The sequence below is a fragment of the Polyergus mexicanus genome, unplaced genomic scaffold (genome assembly GCF_030449975.1).
Source record: "Polyergus mexicanus isolate NDT 795.1 unplaced genomic scaffold, iyPolMexi1.0 SCAF_17, whole genome shotgun sequence".
Classification (NCBI taxonomy): Eukaryota; Metazoa; Arthropoda; class Insecta; order Hymenoptera; family Formicidae; genus Polyergus; species Polyergus mexicanus.
This window is the reverse complement of record NW_027223337.1, coordinates 3,185,346-3,201,824: the sequence shown is the minus strand read 5'-3', so window position 1 is coordinate 3,201,824 and position 16,479 is coordinate 3,185,346. Positions and strand designations below refer to the sequence as shown.

At 62.8% G+C, this 16,479-nt stretch overlaps 2 pseudogenes; both read right to left on the bottom strand.

The window, feature by feature from the left end:
* Positions 1 to 6,163: 6,163 nt before the first annotated feature.
* LOC138940955 (U2 spliceosomal RNA) lies at positions 6,164 to 6,342 on the bottom strand (annotated as a pseudogene).
* A 6,307-nt stretch (positions 6,343 to 12,649) lies between these two features.
* On the bottom strand, positions 12,650 to 12,828 carry LOC138940954 (U2 spliceosomal RNA; annotated as a pseudogene).
* Between the last annotated feature and the right edge of the window lie 3,651 nt (positions 12,829 to 16,479).

The following is a 16,479-nucleotide window of genomic DNA, read 5'->3' as shown; positions in this document are numbered from 1 at the left end:
GTTCCCCGGGGGGACAGCACCCCCCCGGGGTGCGAATACAATAAAAAGCGGCAATTAGCCGCGCGCTATATAATTAAAACTATGGGCGGGAGACAATGGCCCCTCCCGCCAGTGGGCACTACAACTAACGCTCTGGGGGAGCACTAGCCTCCCCCAGGTCGAAGAAATAAAAATGTGATAATAGATTGCCCCGGCTGACTGACCGGGGCAATGTACATCAATATCACAGCATTTCGCCCCCGGGCCAATCACAGATAAGCGGTCAGAGATAAAAGGACCCGGGGGCGCGCACGCGGCAAAAGTATAATTAAAATTAATAATGTAAAACGCGGCACACACATACTCGACTAAAAAATAATATTAGGTACGCGGCATTCATAATAAATTACGCGACATGTACACCCGGAACGCAAAATACAATAAATAAATAATAGACGAGGACGCTGGAAGTGCCGCACCTACGCATTGGTGGGCCAACGCCGGCGAATCGCGCGGGGGGGTGTCGCGAGCACCCCCTCAGCCGAGGGGCGGGAGGGAGCGGCGTACTGGCGCACGCCAGACACGTGCTCCACGTAAATGTCCCTAGACCAGCGAATGGTATCCGAGACCATGAGGCGGCGCATCATCGAGGCGTAGGCGTTGCCAATCCTCAGCACCCTCAGTACCGCCTCATTCCTCGGGTCCCAAGAGCCAAGGGCACCGACGACGAAGGCCGTCACTACGACGCGATATCCCCGCCGCTGGAGCTCCTCAGCCAAGGGCGAGTACTTGGCAACTTTCCTCGCCCTAGCCTCATCGAAGGACACCCAGCGGTTTTCGAAGGGGATCGTCACGTCGCAGATGACGACACACTTGGAGCGCTCGTGCCAGACCACAAGATCGGGCCGTAGCTCCCCAAGTTCGCCCTCCATGCCCTCAACCCGCCGGTTTACCCGCTTCTCCCCAGGCATACGGCAAGCCTTCCAGAGGCGGTGCAAGACGGTGTCATGTCTCAGCTGGATGGCAGCGGAATGCACCCCGCAGTGCCCTAAGACATGGGGAAGGGTCTCAGCTGCTGCCCCGCAACGCCGACACCTTCTGTCCGCCTCCCCCCAACGGCGTGCACCGTTGAGAGGGAGGACGTCCAATCTGGCGCGATGGATGAAGCGCCAGTCGGCGAAGCGAGTGAAGCTGCCGCCGCGGACATAGTGATTGCTCACACCCGCCCGCGACGACACCTCGAACACCTTCCCCTGATCGGGTTTACGCAACAGCGTACCCGCGTAGAATGCCGCCACCGCTGAGCGCAGACGAGTGACCACCTGGTTACGGGCTCCAGGTGGCACCTTTACCGCGTCGCCTCCGGGACGTCGGCACCCGACAATGAGCTCCTCGGTCGCCTCACACCATTCCCACCGAAGGGACAACCTCTCGGACTGCCTCCGCGCAGCATTCCGAGCCGTCGACCACAGGGAGCGCTCCCCTCCCTCGCGTAACCTCCCCTCCTGCGAACCAGAAAGGAAGGCCGCGATGTCCTCGTTGGTCGGAGGACCGCCAATCCGTCTGGCCACAACTCCCCGCAGAGACGCCCACGCGAGCGCCCTGACCGTCGCGTCGCCAGCCGTAAGCATACGGAAGACGTGCGCGACGGACAGGACGTCCGCGAGGTCAGCTAGCGGAAGTAGCCCACAACCCCCTCGTTTCGGGGGGAGGTAGACCACTTCCGCGCTGGCTCTCTGCGGGAGGTTGAGCCAGGCCTTGGCCTTGCGGCGGATCTCCAAGTCCGCCGCCTTCAGGGGACGCTTCTCCACTGTGGCCCCCCGCAGCAGAAAGTCCATACGCGGCAGGATGTTGGTTGCCACTACCTCCAGCTTCTGCCACGGAGCAAGGAGGGATCGGTCAACCGCGCGAAGATCCTCAAGGAGGCCCCCGATAGTAGCGAATGGCGTTTGGTCGACCGAGCAACCCGTCGGGATACCGAGATGGTGATACGGCTCACCGGACGCAAGGGGATGGACGGGCTCTCCCTGGATTTCGAAGGTCGTCGGTAGGACCCTGCTGCCTGCTCCTGCACCGATGTGCAGGGTGGCACATTTAGCAGGGTTGAACCGCAACCCCACCGACGATGCTCCGTCCTCTGCAGCAGCCAGAAGCCGCTGCATTCCCTCGGGCGTATCGGCAACGAGTGCAATGTCGTCCGCATACGCTAAAACGCTAAAGCGCGAGCCCAATAGATCGAACCCCGCATCGACATCGGTAATCGCACGTAATACCGAGTCGATAGCGAGGTCAAATACTATCGGGCTCAGCGGACAACCTTGCCGAACCCCCGAGCGAACAGGGATGGGGTCGGTGAACCCGTCGGCCGCGCGCACCCGCGTGGTGCATCCCTCATACATGGACTGCCATGTACGAACGATGCCCCCCGGCACCCCGGAGCGAACGAGAGCGCGGCGGATCACCGCGTGCGGGACCGAACCAAACGCGTTGGAAAGGTCCAGCCACGCGACGACCGCCTGCCGCCTAGTCCTCCGCGCATCAGTCAGGATCTCCTGCAGGACAAAGTTGTGCTCAAAGCACCCCTCGTCCCGCATGAATCCCTTCTGTGCCGGACTAAGCTTATTATTATTGACCGCCCAGTCGGTCAGACGATCGGCAACGAGCGCCGCGAAAAGTTTGGGGGCAGTGTCCCCCAGCGCGAGAGGGCGCCAGTTCTCTAACATGTCCCGGTCGCCTTTCTTATACACCAATACGGTGTTGGAGGTCTTCCAAGACGCTGGGACTGCCTCGAGCCGATAACACGCGTTAAACAACGCGGTGAGGAGCCGCACTCCCGGATCCGCTCCACGGAGGTCACGGTAAGTGATACCGTCGGGACCCGGCGCAGAGTTAGTCATACGCCGGAGCCGACGGTCCACCTCTAACTCCGTGAAGGGATCCAGGAGCGCGGACTCCCCCTCATCGGCCAAGGGGTCAGCACGCTCCACCTCCGCGCCCAGGCCGTCCAGGTGTTCCCCGCCGCGGTACAGCCCTTCGAAGTACGCCTGAACCCGCTGTCTCGGTACTTGGCACGATTCAGCGGGCCCCTGCAGCACTTCTCGGACTGCCTTGCGACGGTTCGCCCTGTACAGAGCCTGTATGCGCGTAGCTTCGCGCACCCAGCCCCCGCGCCCTTCTCCCTGCTGCTGGGGACCGGCCGGTGCCGGTCCCCTCCTGGCGCCGTCTCTCGCCGGCACTCCCCCCTCACCCCGACGCGCCCGCGCCTCACGCGACCGATCCGGACGGTCGCGGGCGCCGGGTGCACCCCCGCCAACCGCTCTCGCTGCATCCTCCCCGAAGAAGGTGGCGACAGCAGCCGCCACCTCCTCCAGGTCCGCAATCGAGGCGACGGCCTCCACCCGCCCGACCAGCGCGTCACGGGCAGCCACACGTTGCCGCCTGTGCTGTCTTGCGACAGCCGCAGGGGTCGGTTGGCCACCGGACGGCAAGCCGGGCGGGGGGTTAGCACGCCGCGGGTTTCGGTGGTGCCCCCCGCCCCCGCTCCTAGAGACCGGCGGTGCCTCGCCGCTCGCTCCGGAGCCGCCGGCTACGGGAACGCCCCGCCGACGGCCCATCACCCCAGGGACACTTACTTGGGCACTCGGATGTCCCGCGATGCCTTCTTCAGCACGCTCTCCCGGTGCCCTCTCCACGCTGGTCCCCGGCTGTGGGATGCCCGCAGCAACCCCCCGAACAGAGCGGACCATTGTCCGCTGAAGAACGACCGCGCAAGGTCGTATGTTGTGCGTCGTTGTTATATTCGCCGGCGTTTGTGGCGGATGACCGGGCGTCCGCCTCAGCCCCACCGGCGTCGGATCGTCGCTCCCGCTGGAGTCGCCGCTCCACCTCCTCCTCGCTCTTCGCCCCACGTGCCTCCTCCACGGCCCACCCGAGTCCCCCTCGTCCTCCGATGGTGATGAGGGGGGCGCCGCTCCTGGTAGCCGCCGCTCCTCCTGCCCGGGTGTTGTGGGTGTTGAGGGAAGGCGCATCCCGCCGACCACCTCCAACGGTGACCCCTCCAAGATGGTCGGGAGGGGGGAGGGTCGTGATGGTGTGACCCTCCCCGCGGTGTACCCCGTGGCCATCACGGGGGACCCGCATGTCGATGTGGTCACCGTCTGGGTGGTCAGCGTGGCGGATCCCGACGCTGCAGGCAAAGCTGGAGGTGTAATGACCCCCGCGCACACGCCGCAGATGGAAGGCGGCGTGGTGGGGGTCATTCGGGGGGGCGGGGTCCCACGTTGCGGGGTGGGCGTCCTCGCTCCACCCCTCGCCCCCCCGGATGCCTGCAGCGTCAGCGCGGCACTGAGATTGCGTACCGCGGTGCCGGCTGGGGATGTCATCACCGGCTGGGCCCCCCTGGTGTTCCTCCCTGAAGAAGGGGGCCCCCGCGGTACGCCCCTGGCCGATGGTCGGGCCAGGGGGCCCGTCCGTGGCGCGCACTTCTCGACCGGCACGCTGGACGCCCGAGATCTACTCCGTGTAGTTGGACCCCCACAGGATGTCGTCGGGGGGGTCCTCTCGGGCGTCCTCCTCCAAGCGCCCCCCATGCCGCCGAAGGATGGTGAATCGGCGGCAGGGGACCTCCTGGGGGGCGCGCGTGCCGGTCTGGATGCGCCGCTCTTCACGAGAGGCGCGCTCGTGGAACGCCGCAAATTCCTGTTATATATGGGCCCCGCCTGGCTGGTGGATGACGGCGGGGCCCCTGCGGCACTCCTCGTTGTCAATTTGCCCCCGCTGGATGGTCTGCGGGGGCTTTTGCGCGCCTCTCTTGCCGCTTGTCCGGACGGGCATCTCCTATTGGCCGCGCCATCTTGCCCTGTGGATCCGCCTTTATCCTGTGGATGCGCCTTACCTTTAGTTGCGGCGGCCGACGTCCTCCTAGTGGCGGCACCCAATATGGCGGCTGTCATGGCGGCCTGGGATGTCAAGATGGCCGCCCCACGTGTTGTTGTGGCCAGCGACGGAGATGTTCGGCGTGTCGCTGGCCCCGCTGCGGTGACAGCCGCATATGAGGGGGACTCTCCGGATGTTCCTGCTGGTCGGGATGTTCCTGCCGATGGTGTAGTTGTTGCAGGTGCTGTGCTGGTGGACGTCGTGGCCGCGGAGCGTGACGTGGGTGGCCGCGAGGAAGTGAGGCTTCGCGACGATGGTCCAGCCGACGCCGACGCAGATGGGGCCGATGCAGAGGCCCGGGTCCGCACACCTGAAACTCCACCAACATTTGTTATTGTTCTTTGTGCTCCGCGTACTGTGCGACACGCAGCTTCCGTCCGGGGGACGTGCTCCTTCTCAAAATGTTCTTTTACGCGCCTATAGGGGACCGCGCCTGTCCCCCTGAAGTTACATATTGAGCACACGTACGCTATTGTGTCCCCCGGATGAAATTTTCTTATATGACGCGATAAGTGCTGCGTGTCGCAAAAGTCGCCCCTCGACCTGACATTTCTGTCCGTACTCCCCCAGCATCGCGGACAACACACCCGCTCCGCCAGGGGGTACGTCAGGACGACTTCGAGCGGGCTCTGCGCCATAACAATAAATTAGTAATAAATAAATAAACAGTTAATAAAATCTAGACGCGCGGCAAGCGCGGAACCCCGCGCGCGGAACGCGGAGGCGGCACGCGGCGGGATAACCTACACACGTGTGTATGCAGGCACCCCGCGGCGGCGGATCGCGATGCGGCGCCCCGCCGTCACAAACAGGTGCAACGATGCACCGCCGCACCGCGATGCACCACACGCACGCACCACACCCGCGCACCGCACACTCACCGCACTGCCGCACGTCACTCTCGGCGCAGAGCCCCAGGTCGAGGGAGCCCTAACCACAAAACTCGCGGAGCACACGCGTCGCGGCACTTCACTTTTCGCGCGGAAGACACAAAATCACAAGTCGCTTCCCGGTGAACGAAAAATCGCGGACACTCACTCGCGGAATATAAATATACAATGAATAAAATGCTTCTCTGAGCTAAGTCAAATACTTAAATAGGCTAGAAGCCCACGCGCGAGAGAGAGGTTAGGTGCACGTGGGCACCCCGAGGATCCAGTCTACCGCGCCGATTTCTGGAAACCTGGTGCAAGCAGGTTATCCGCCACGGGGTTGATACCTAATAACCTGATGGGGTTGTGCTTTACCAGATTATTAGGCCGTTCCTGACGGTACTGCAATGCCAGGCCGACCCGCGGCAGAGTCGGAGCAAGCTCCGGTCACCCGCCAGGTTCCAAAAATCAGTTTAATATTCTGAATCCCCTATGGGGATTGTATCAGATATTAAGCTGATAAGAACAGATAAATTGCCGTTTATTTTGAATTAATGTTCCCCGGGGGGACAGCACCCCCCCGGGGTGCGAATACAATAAAAAGCGGCAATTAGCCGCGCGCTATATAATTAAAACTATGGGCGGGAGACAATGGCCCCTCCCGCCAGTGGGCACTACAACTAACGCTCTGGGGGAGCACTAGCCTCCCCCAGGTCGAAGAAATAAAAATGTGATAATAGATTGCCCCGGCTGACTGACCGGGGCAATGTACATCAATATCACAGCATTTCGCCCCCGGGCCAATCACAGATAAGCGGTCAGAGATAAAAGGACCCGGGGGCGCGCACGCGGCAAAAGTATAATTAAAATTAATAATGTAAAACGCGGCACACACATACTCGACTAAAAAATAATATTAGGTACGCGGCATTCACACTCGAGACAGACAGGCCCACACAACATGCAATAAAATAAATAAACATAACAGGGTAAATGATAAAAATAGAGCAGGGTAGAGACCCTGCCCCCTCGCCGCCGCGAGCAAATAAATAAATAAAAGTGGGCAAGACAACGCACTTAATAAATTACGCGACATGTACACCCGGAACGCAAAATACAATAAATAAATAATAGACGAGGACGCTGGAAGTGCCGCACCTACGCATTGGTGGGCCAACGCCGGCGAATCGCGCGGGGGGGTGTCGCGAGCACCCCCTCAGCCGAGGGGCGGGAGGGAGCGGCGTACTGGCGCACGCCAGACACGTGCTCCACGTAAATGTCCCTAGACCAGCGAATGGTATCCGAGACCATGAGGCGGCGCATCATCGAGGCGTAGGCGTTGCCAATCCTCAGCACCCTCAGTACCGCCTCATTCCTCGGGTCCCAAGAGCCAAGGGCACCGACGACGAAGGCCGTCACTACGACGCGATATCCCCGCCGCTGGAGCTCCTCAGCCAAGGGCGAGTACTTGGCAACTTTCCTCGCCCTAGCCTCATCGAAGGACACCCAGCGGTTTTCGAAGGGGATCGTCACGTCGCAGATGACGACACACTTGGAGCGCTCGTGCCAGACCACAAGATCGGGCCGTAGCTCCCCAAGTTCGCCCTCCATGCCCTCAACCCGCCGGTTTACCCGCTTCTCCCCAGGCATACGGCAAGCCTTCCAGAGGCGGTGCAAGACGGTGTCATGTCTCAGCTGGATGGCAGCGGAATGCACCCCGCAGTGCCCTAAGACATGGGGAAGGGTCTCAGCTGCTGCCCCGCAACGCCGACACCTTCTGTCCGCCTCCCCCCAACGGCGTGCACCGTTGAGAGGGAGGACGTCCAATCTGGCGCGATGGATGAAGCGCCAGTCGGCGAAGCGAGTGAAGCTGCCGCCGCGGACATAGTGATTGCTCACACCCGCCCGCGACGACACCTCGAACACCTTCCCCTGATCGGGTTTACGCAACAGCGTACCCGCGTAGAATGCCGCCACCGCTGAGCGCAGACGAGTGACCACCTGGTTACGGGCTCCAGGTGGCACCTTTACCGCGTCGCCTCCGGGACGTCGGCACCCGACAATGAGCTCCTCGGTCGCCTCACACCATTCCCACCGAAGGGACAACCTCTCGGACTGCCTCCGCGCAGCATTCCGAGCCGTCGACCACAGGGAGCGCTCCCCTCCCTCGCGTAACCTCCCCTCCTGCGAACCAGAAAGGAAGGCCGCGATGTCCTCGTTGGTCGGAGGACCGCCAATCCGTCTGGCCACAACTCCCCGCAGAGACGCCCACGCGAGCGCCCTGACCGTCGCGTCGCCAGCCGTAAGCATACGGAAGACGTGCGCGACGGACAGGACGTCCGCGAGGTCAGCTAGCGGAAGTAGCCCACAACCCCCTCGTTTCGGGGGGAGGTAGACCACTTCCGCGCTGGCTCTCTGCGGGAGGTTGAGCCAGGCCTTGGCCTTGCGGCGGATCTCCAAGTCCGCCGCCTTCAGGGGACGCTTCTCCACTGTGGCCCCCCGCAGCAGAAAGTCCATACGCGGCAGGATGTTGGTTGCCACTACCTCCAGCTTCTGCCACGGAGCAAGGAGGGATCGGTCAACCGCGCGAAGATCCTCAAGGAGGCCCCCGATAGTAGCGAATGGCGTTTGGTCGACCGAGCAACCCGTCGGGATACCGAGATGGTGATACGGCTCACCGGACGCAAGGGGATGGACGGGCTCTCCCTGGATTTCGAAGGTCGTCGGTAGGACCCTGCTGCCTGCTCCTGCACCGATGTGCAGGGTGGCACATTTAGCAGGGTTGAACCGCAACCCCACCGACGATGCTCCGTCCTCTGCAGCAGCCAGAAGCCGCTGCATTCCCTCGGGCGTATCGGCAACGAGTGCAATGTCGTCCGCATACGCTAAAACGCTAAAGCGCGAGCCCAATAGATCGAACCCCGCATCGACATCGGTAATCGCACGTAATACCGAGTCGATAGCGAGGTCAAATACTATCGGGCTCAGCGGACAACCTTGCCGAACCCCCGAGCGAACAGGGATGGGGTCGGTGAACCCGTCGGCCGCGCGCACCCGCGTGGTGCATCCCTCATACATGGACTGCCATGTACGAACGATGCCCCCCGGCACCCCGGAGCGAACGAGAGCGCGGCGGATCACCGCGTGCGGGACCGAACCAAACGCGTTGGAAAGGTCCAGCCACGCGACGACCGCCTGCCGCCTAGTCCTCCGCGCATCAGTCAGGATCTCCTGCAGGACAAAGTTGTGCTCAAAGCACCCCTCGTCCCGCAGGAATCCCTTCTGTGCCGGACTAAGCTTATTATTATTGACCGCCCAGTCGGTCAGACGATCGGCAACGAGCGCCGCGAAAAGTTTGGGGGCAGTGTCCCCCAGCGCGAGAGGGCGCCAGTTCTCTAACATGTCCCGGTCGCCTTTCTTATACACCAATACGGTGTTGGAGGTCTTCCAAGACGCTGGGACTGCCTCGAGCCGATAACACGCGTTAAACAACGCGGTGAGGAGCCGCACTCCCGGATCCGCTCCACGGAGGTCACGGTAAGTGATACCGTCGGGACCCGGCGCAGAGTTAGTCATACGCCGGAGCCGACGGTCCACCTCTAACTCCGTGAAGGGATCCAGGAGCGCGGACTCCCCCTCATCGGCCAAGGGGTCAGCACGCTCCACCTCCGCGCCCAGGCCGTCCAGGTGTTCCCCGCCGCGGTACAGCCCTTCGAAGTACGCCTGAACCCGCTGTCTCGGTACTTGGCACGATTCAGCGGGCCCCTGCAGCACTTCTCGGACTGCCTTGCGACGGTTCGCCCTGTACAGAGCCTGTATGCGCGTAGCTTCGCGCACCCAGCCCCCGCGCCCTTCTCCCTGCTGCTGGGGACCGGCCGGTGCCGGTCCCCTCCTGGCGCCGTCTCTCGCCGGCACTCCCCCCTCACCCCGACGCGCCCGCGCCTCACGCGACCGATCCGGACGGTCGCGGGCGCCGGGTGCACCCCCGCCAACCGCTCTCGCTGCATCCTCCCCGAAGAAGGTGGCGACAGCAGCCGCCACCTCCTCCAGGTCCGCAATCGAGGCGACGGCCTCCACCCGCCCGACCAGCGCGTCACGGGCAGCCACACGTTGCCGCCTGTGCTGTCTTGCGACAGCCGCAGGGGTCGGTTGGCCACCGGACGGCAAGCCGGGCGGGGGGTTAGCACGCCGCGGGTTTCGGTGGTGCCCCCCGCCCCCGCTCCTAGAGACCGGCGGTGCCTCGCCGCTCGCTCCGGAGCCGCCGGCTACGGGAACGCCCCGCCGACGGCCCATCACCCCAGGGACACTTACTTGGGCACTCGGATGTCCCGCGATGCCTTCTTCAGCACGCTCTCCCGGTGCCCTCTCCACGCTGGTCCCCGGCTGTGGGATGCCCGCAGCAACCCCCCGAACAGAGCGGACCATTGTCCGCTGAAGAACGACCGCGCAAGGTCGTATGTTGTGCGTCGTTGTTATATTCGCCGGCGTTTGTGGCGGATGACCGGGCGTCCGCCTCAGCCCCACCGGCGTCGGATCGTCGCTCCCGCTGGAGTCGCCGCTCCACCTCCTCCTCGCTCTTCGCCCCACGTGCCTCCTCCACGGCCCACCCGAGTCCCCCTCGTCCTCCGATGGTGATGAGGGGGGCGCCGCTCCTGGTAGCCGCCGCTCCTCCTGCCCGGGTGTTGTGGGTGTTGAGGGAAGGCGCATCCCGCCGACCACCTCCAACGGTGACCCCTCCAAGATGGTCGGGAGGGGGGAGGGTCGTGATGGTGTGACCCTCCCCGCGGTGTACCCCGTGGCCATCACGGGGGACCCGCATGTCGATGTGGTCACCGTCTGGGTGGTCAGCGTGGCGGATCCCGACGCTGCAGGCAAAGCTGGAGGTGTAATGACCCCCGCGCACACGCCGCAGATGGAAGGCGGCGTGGTGGGGGTCATTCGGGGGGGCGGGGTCCCACGTTGCGGGGTGGGCGTCCTCGCTCCACCCCTCGCCCCCCCGGATGCCTGCAGCGTCAGCGCGGCACTGAGATTGCGTACCGCGGTGCCGGCTGGGGATGTCATCACCGGCTGGGCCCCCCTGGTGTTCCTCCCTGAAGAAGGGGGCCCCCGCGGTACGCCCCTGGCCGATGGTCGGGCCAGGGGGCCCGTCCGTGGCGCGCACTTCTCGACCGGCACGCTGGACGCCCGAGATCTACTCCGTGTAGTTGGACCCCCACAGGATGTCGTCGGGGGGGTCCTCTCGGGCGTCCTCCTCCAAGCGCCCCCCATGCCGCCGAAGGATGGTGAATCGGCGGCAGGGGACCTCCTGGGGGGCGCGCGTGCCGGTCTGGATGCGCCGCTCTTCACGAGAGGCGCGCTCGTGGAACGCCGCAAATTCCTGTTATATATGGGCCCCGCCTGGCTGGTGGATGACGGCGGGGCCCCTGCGGCACTCCTCGTTGTCAATTTGCCCCCGCTGGATGGTCTGCGGGGGCTTTTGCGCGCCTCTCTTGCCGCTTGTCCGGACGGGCATCTCCTATTGGCCGCGCCATCTTGCCCTGTGGATCCGCCTTTATCCTGTGGATGCGCCTTACCTTTAGTTGCGGCGGCCGACGTCCTCCTAGTGGCGGCACCCAATATGGCGGCTGTCATGGCGGCCTGGGATGTCAAGATGGCCGCCCCACGTGTTGTTGTGGCCAGCGACGGAGATGTTCGGCGTGTCGCTGGCCCCGCTGCGGTGACAGCCGCATATGAGGGGGACTCTCCGGATGTTCCTGCTGGTCGGGATGTTCCTGCCGATGGTGTAGTTGTTGCAGGTGCTGTGCTGGTGGACGTCGTGGCCGCGGAGCGTGACGTGGGTGGCCGCGAGGAAGTGAGGCTTCGCGACGATGGTCCAGCCGACGCCGACGCAGATGGGGCCGATGCAGAGGCCCGGGTCCGCACACCTGAAACTCCACCAACATTTGTTATTGTTCTTTGTGCTCCGCGTACTGTGCGACACGCAGCTTCCGTCCGGGGGACGTGCTCCTTCTCAAAATGTTCTTTTACGCGCCTATAGGGGACCGCGCCTGTCCCCCTGAAGTTACATATTGAGCACACGTACGCTATTGTGTCCCCCGGATGAAATTTTCTTATATGACGCGATAAGTGCTGCGTGTCGCAAAAGTCGCCCCTCGACCTGACATTTCTGTCCGTACTCCCCCAGCATCGCGGACAACACACCCGCTCCGCCAGGGGGTACGTCAGGACGACTTCGAGCGGGCTCTGCGCCATAACAATAAATTAGTAATAAATAAATAAACAGTTAATAAAATCTAGACGCGCGGCAAGCGCGGAACCCCGCGCGCGGAACGCGGAGGCGGCACGCGGCGGGATAACCTACACACGTGTGTATGCAGGCACCCCGCGGCGGCGGATCGCGATGCGGCGCCCCGCCGTCACAAACAGGTGCAACGATGCACCGCCGCACCGCGATGCACCACACGCACGCACCACACCCGCGCACCGCACACTCACCGCACTGCCGCACGTCACTCTCGGCGCAGAGCCCCAGGTCGAGGGAGCCCTAACCACAAAACTCGCGGAGCACACGCGTCGCGGCACTTCACTTTTCGCGCGGAAGACACAAAATCACAAGTCGCTTCCCGGTGAACGAAAAATCGCGGACACTCACTCGCGGAATATAAATATACAATGAATAAAATGCTTCTCTGAGCTAAGTCAAATACTTAAATAGGCTAGAAGCCCACGCGCGAGAGAGAGGTTAGGTGCACGTGGGCACCCCGAGGATCCAGTCTACCGCGCCGATTTCTGGAAACCTGGTGCAAGCAGGTTATCCGCCACGGGGTTGATACCTAATAACCTGATGGGGTTGTGCTTTACCAGATTATTAGGCCGTTCCTGACGGTACTGCAATGCCAGGCCGACCCGCGGCAGAGTCGGAGCAAGCTCCGGTCACCCGCCAGGTTCCAAAAATCAGTTTAATATTCTGAATCCCCTATGGGGATTGTATCAGATATTAAGCTGATAAGAACAGATAAATTGCCGTTTATTTTGAATTAATGTTCCCCGGGGGGACAGCACCCCCCCGGGGTGCGAATACAATAAAAAGCGGCAATTAGCCGCGCGCTATATAATTAAAACTATGGGCGGGAGACAATGGCCCCTCCCGCCAGTGGGCACTACAACTAACGCTCTGGGGGAGCACTAGCCTCCCCCAGGTCGAAGAAATAAAAATGTGATAATAGATTGCCCCGGCTGACTGACCGGGGCAATGTACATCAATATCACAGCATTTCGCCCCCGGGCCAATCACAGATAAGCGGTCAGAGATAAAAGGACCCGGGGGCGCGCACGCGGCAAAAGTATAATTAAAATTAATAATGTAAAACGCGGCACACACATACTCGACTAAAAAATAATATTAGGTACGCGGCATTCACACTCGAGACAGACAGGCCCACACAACATGCAATAAAATAAATAAACATAACAGGGTAAATGATAAAAATAGAGCAGGGTAGAGACCCTGCCCCCTCGCCGCCGCGAGCAAATAAATAAATAAAAGTGGGCAAGACAACGCACTTAATAAATTACGCGACATGTACACCCGGAACGCAAAATACAATAAATAAATAATAGACGAGGACGCTGGAAGTGCCGCACCTACGCATTGGTGGGCCAACGCCGGCGAATCGCGCGGGGGGGTGTCGCGAGCACCCCCTCAGCCGAGGGGCGGGAGGGAGCGGCGTACTGGCGCACGCCAGACACGTGCTCCACGTAAATGTCCCTAGACCAGCGAATGGTATCCGAGACCATGAGGCGGCGCATCATCGAGGCGTAGGCGTTGCCAATCCTCAGCACCCTCAGTACCGCCTCATTCCTCGGGTCCCAAGAGCCAAGGGCACCGACGACGAAGGCCGTCACTACGACGCGATATCCCCGCCGCTGGAGCTCCTCAGCCAAGGGCGAGTACTTGGCAACTTTCCTCGCCCTAGCCTCATCGAAGGACACCCAGCGGTTTTCGAAGGGGATCGTCACGTCGCAGATGACGACACACTTGGAGCGCTCGTGCCAGACCACAAGATCGGGCCGTAGCTCCCCAAGTTCGCCCTCCATGCCCTCAACCCGCCGGTTTACCCGCTTCTCCCCAGGCATACGGCAAGCCTTCCAGAGGCGGTGCAAGACGGTGTCATGTCTCAGCTGGATGGCAGCGGAATGCACCCCGCAGTGCCCTAAGACATGGGGAAGGGTCTCAGCTGCTGCCCCGCAACGCCGACACCTTCTGTCCGCCTCCCCCCAACGGCGTGCACCGTTGAGAGGGAGGACGTCCAATCTGGCGCGATGGATGAAGCGCCAGTCGGCGAAGCGAGTGAAGCTGCCGCCGCGGACATAGTGATTGCTCACACCCGCCCGCGACGACACCTCGAACACCTTCCCCTGATCGGGTTTACGCAACAGCGTACCCGCGTAGAATGCCGCCACCGCTGAGCGCAGACGAGTGACCACCTGGTTACGGGCTCCAGGTGGCACCTTTACCGCGTCGCCTCCGGGACGTCGGCACCCGACAATGAGCTCCTCGGTCGCCTCACACCATTCCCACCGAAGGGACAACCTCTCGGACTGCCTCCGCGCAGCATTCCGAGCCGTCGACCACAGGGAGCGCTCCCCTCCCTCGCGTAACCTCCCCTCCTGCGAACCAGAAAGGAAGGCCGCGATGTCCTCGTTGGTCGGAGGACCGCCAATCCGTCTGGCCACAACTCCCCGCAGAGACGCCCACGCGAGCGCCCTGACCGTCGCGTCGCCAGCCGAAAGCATACGGAAGACGTGCGCGACGGACAGGACGTCCGCGAGGTCAGCTAGCGGAAGTAGCCCACAACCCCCTCGTTTCGGGGGGAGGTAGACCACTTCCGCGCTGGCTCTCTGCGGGAGGTTGAGCCAGGCCTTGGCCTTGCGGCGGATCTCCAAGTCCGCCGCCTTCAGGGGACGCTTCTCCACTGTGGCCCCCCGCAGCAGAAAGTCCATACGCGGCAGGATGTTGGTTGCCACTACCTCCAGCTTCTGCCACGGAGCAAGGAGGGATCGGTCAACCGCGCGAAGATCCTCAAGGAGGCCCCCGATAGTAGCGAATGGCGTTTGGTCGACCGAGCAACCCGTCGGGATACCGAGATGGTGATACGGCTCACCGGACGCAAGGGGATGGACGGGCTCTCCCTGGATTTCGAAGGTCGTCGGTAGGACCCTGCTGCCTGCTCCTGCACCGATGTGCAGGGTGGCACATTTAGCAGGGTTGAACCGCAACCCCACCGACGATGCTCCGTCCTCTGCAGCAGCCAGAAGCCGCTGCATTCCCTCGGGCGTATCGGCAACGAGTGCAATGTCGTCCGCATACGCTAAAACGCTAAAGCGCGAGCCCAATAGATCGAACCCCGCATCGACATCGGTAATCGCACGTAATACCGAGTCGATAGCGAGGTCAAATACTATCGGGCTCAGCGGACAACCTTGCCGAACCCCCGAGCGAACAGGGATGGGGTCGGTGAACCCGTCGGCCGCGCGCACCCGCGTGGTGCATCCCTCATACATGGACTGCCATGTACGAACGATGCCCCCCGGCACCCCGGAGCGAACGAGAGCGCGGCGGATCACCGCGTGCGGGACCGAACCAAACGCGTTGGAAAGGTCCAGCCACGCGACGACCGCCTGCCGCCTAGTCCTCCGCGCATCAGTCAGGATCTCCTGCAGGACAAAGTTGTGCTCAAAGCACCCCTCGTCCCGCAGGAATCCCTTCTGTGCCGGACTAAGCTTATTATTATTGACCGCCCAGTCGGTCAGACGATCGGCAACGAGCGCCGCGAAAAGTTTGGGGGCAGTGTCCCCCAGCGCGAGAGGGCGCCAGTTCTCTAACATGTCCCGGTCGCCTTTCTTATACACCAATACGGTGTTGGAGGTCTTCCAAGACGCTGGGACTGCCTCGAGCCGATAACACGCGTTAAACAACGCGGTGAGGAGCCGCACTCCCGGATCCGCTCCACGGAGGTCACGGTAAGTGATACCGTCGGGACCCGGCGCAGAGTTAGTCATACGCCGGAGCCGACGGTCCACCTCTAACTCCGTGAAGGGATCCAGGAGCGCGGACTCCCCCTCATCGGCCAAGGGGTCAGCACGCTCCACCTCCGCGCCCAGGCCGTCCAGGTGTTCCCCGCCGCGGTACAGCCCTTCGAAGTACGCCTGAACCCGCTGTCTCGGTACTTGGCACGATTCAGCGGGCCCCTGCAGCACTTCTCGGACTGCCTTGCGACGGTTCGCCCTGTACAGAGCCTGTATGCGCGTAGCTTCGCGCACCCAGCCCCCGCGCCCTTCTCCCTGCTGCTGGGGACCGGCCGGTGCCGGTCCCCTCCTGGCGCCGTCTCTCGCCGGCACTCCCCCCTCACCCCGACGCGCCCGCGCCTCACGCGACCGATCCGGACGGTCGCGGGCGCCGGGTGCACCCCCGCCAACCGCTCTCGCTGCATCCTCCCCGAAGAAGGTGGCGACAGCAGCCGCCACCTCCTCCAGGTCCGCAATCGAGGCGACGGCCTCCACCCGCCCGACCAGCGCGTCACGGGCAGCCACACGTTGCCGCCTGTGCTGTCTTGCGACAGCCGCAGGGGTCGGTTGGCCACCGGACGGCAAGCCGGGCGGGGGGTTAGCACGCCGCGGGTTTCGGTGGTGC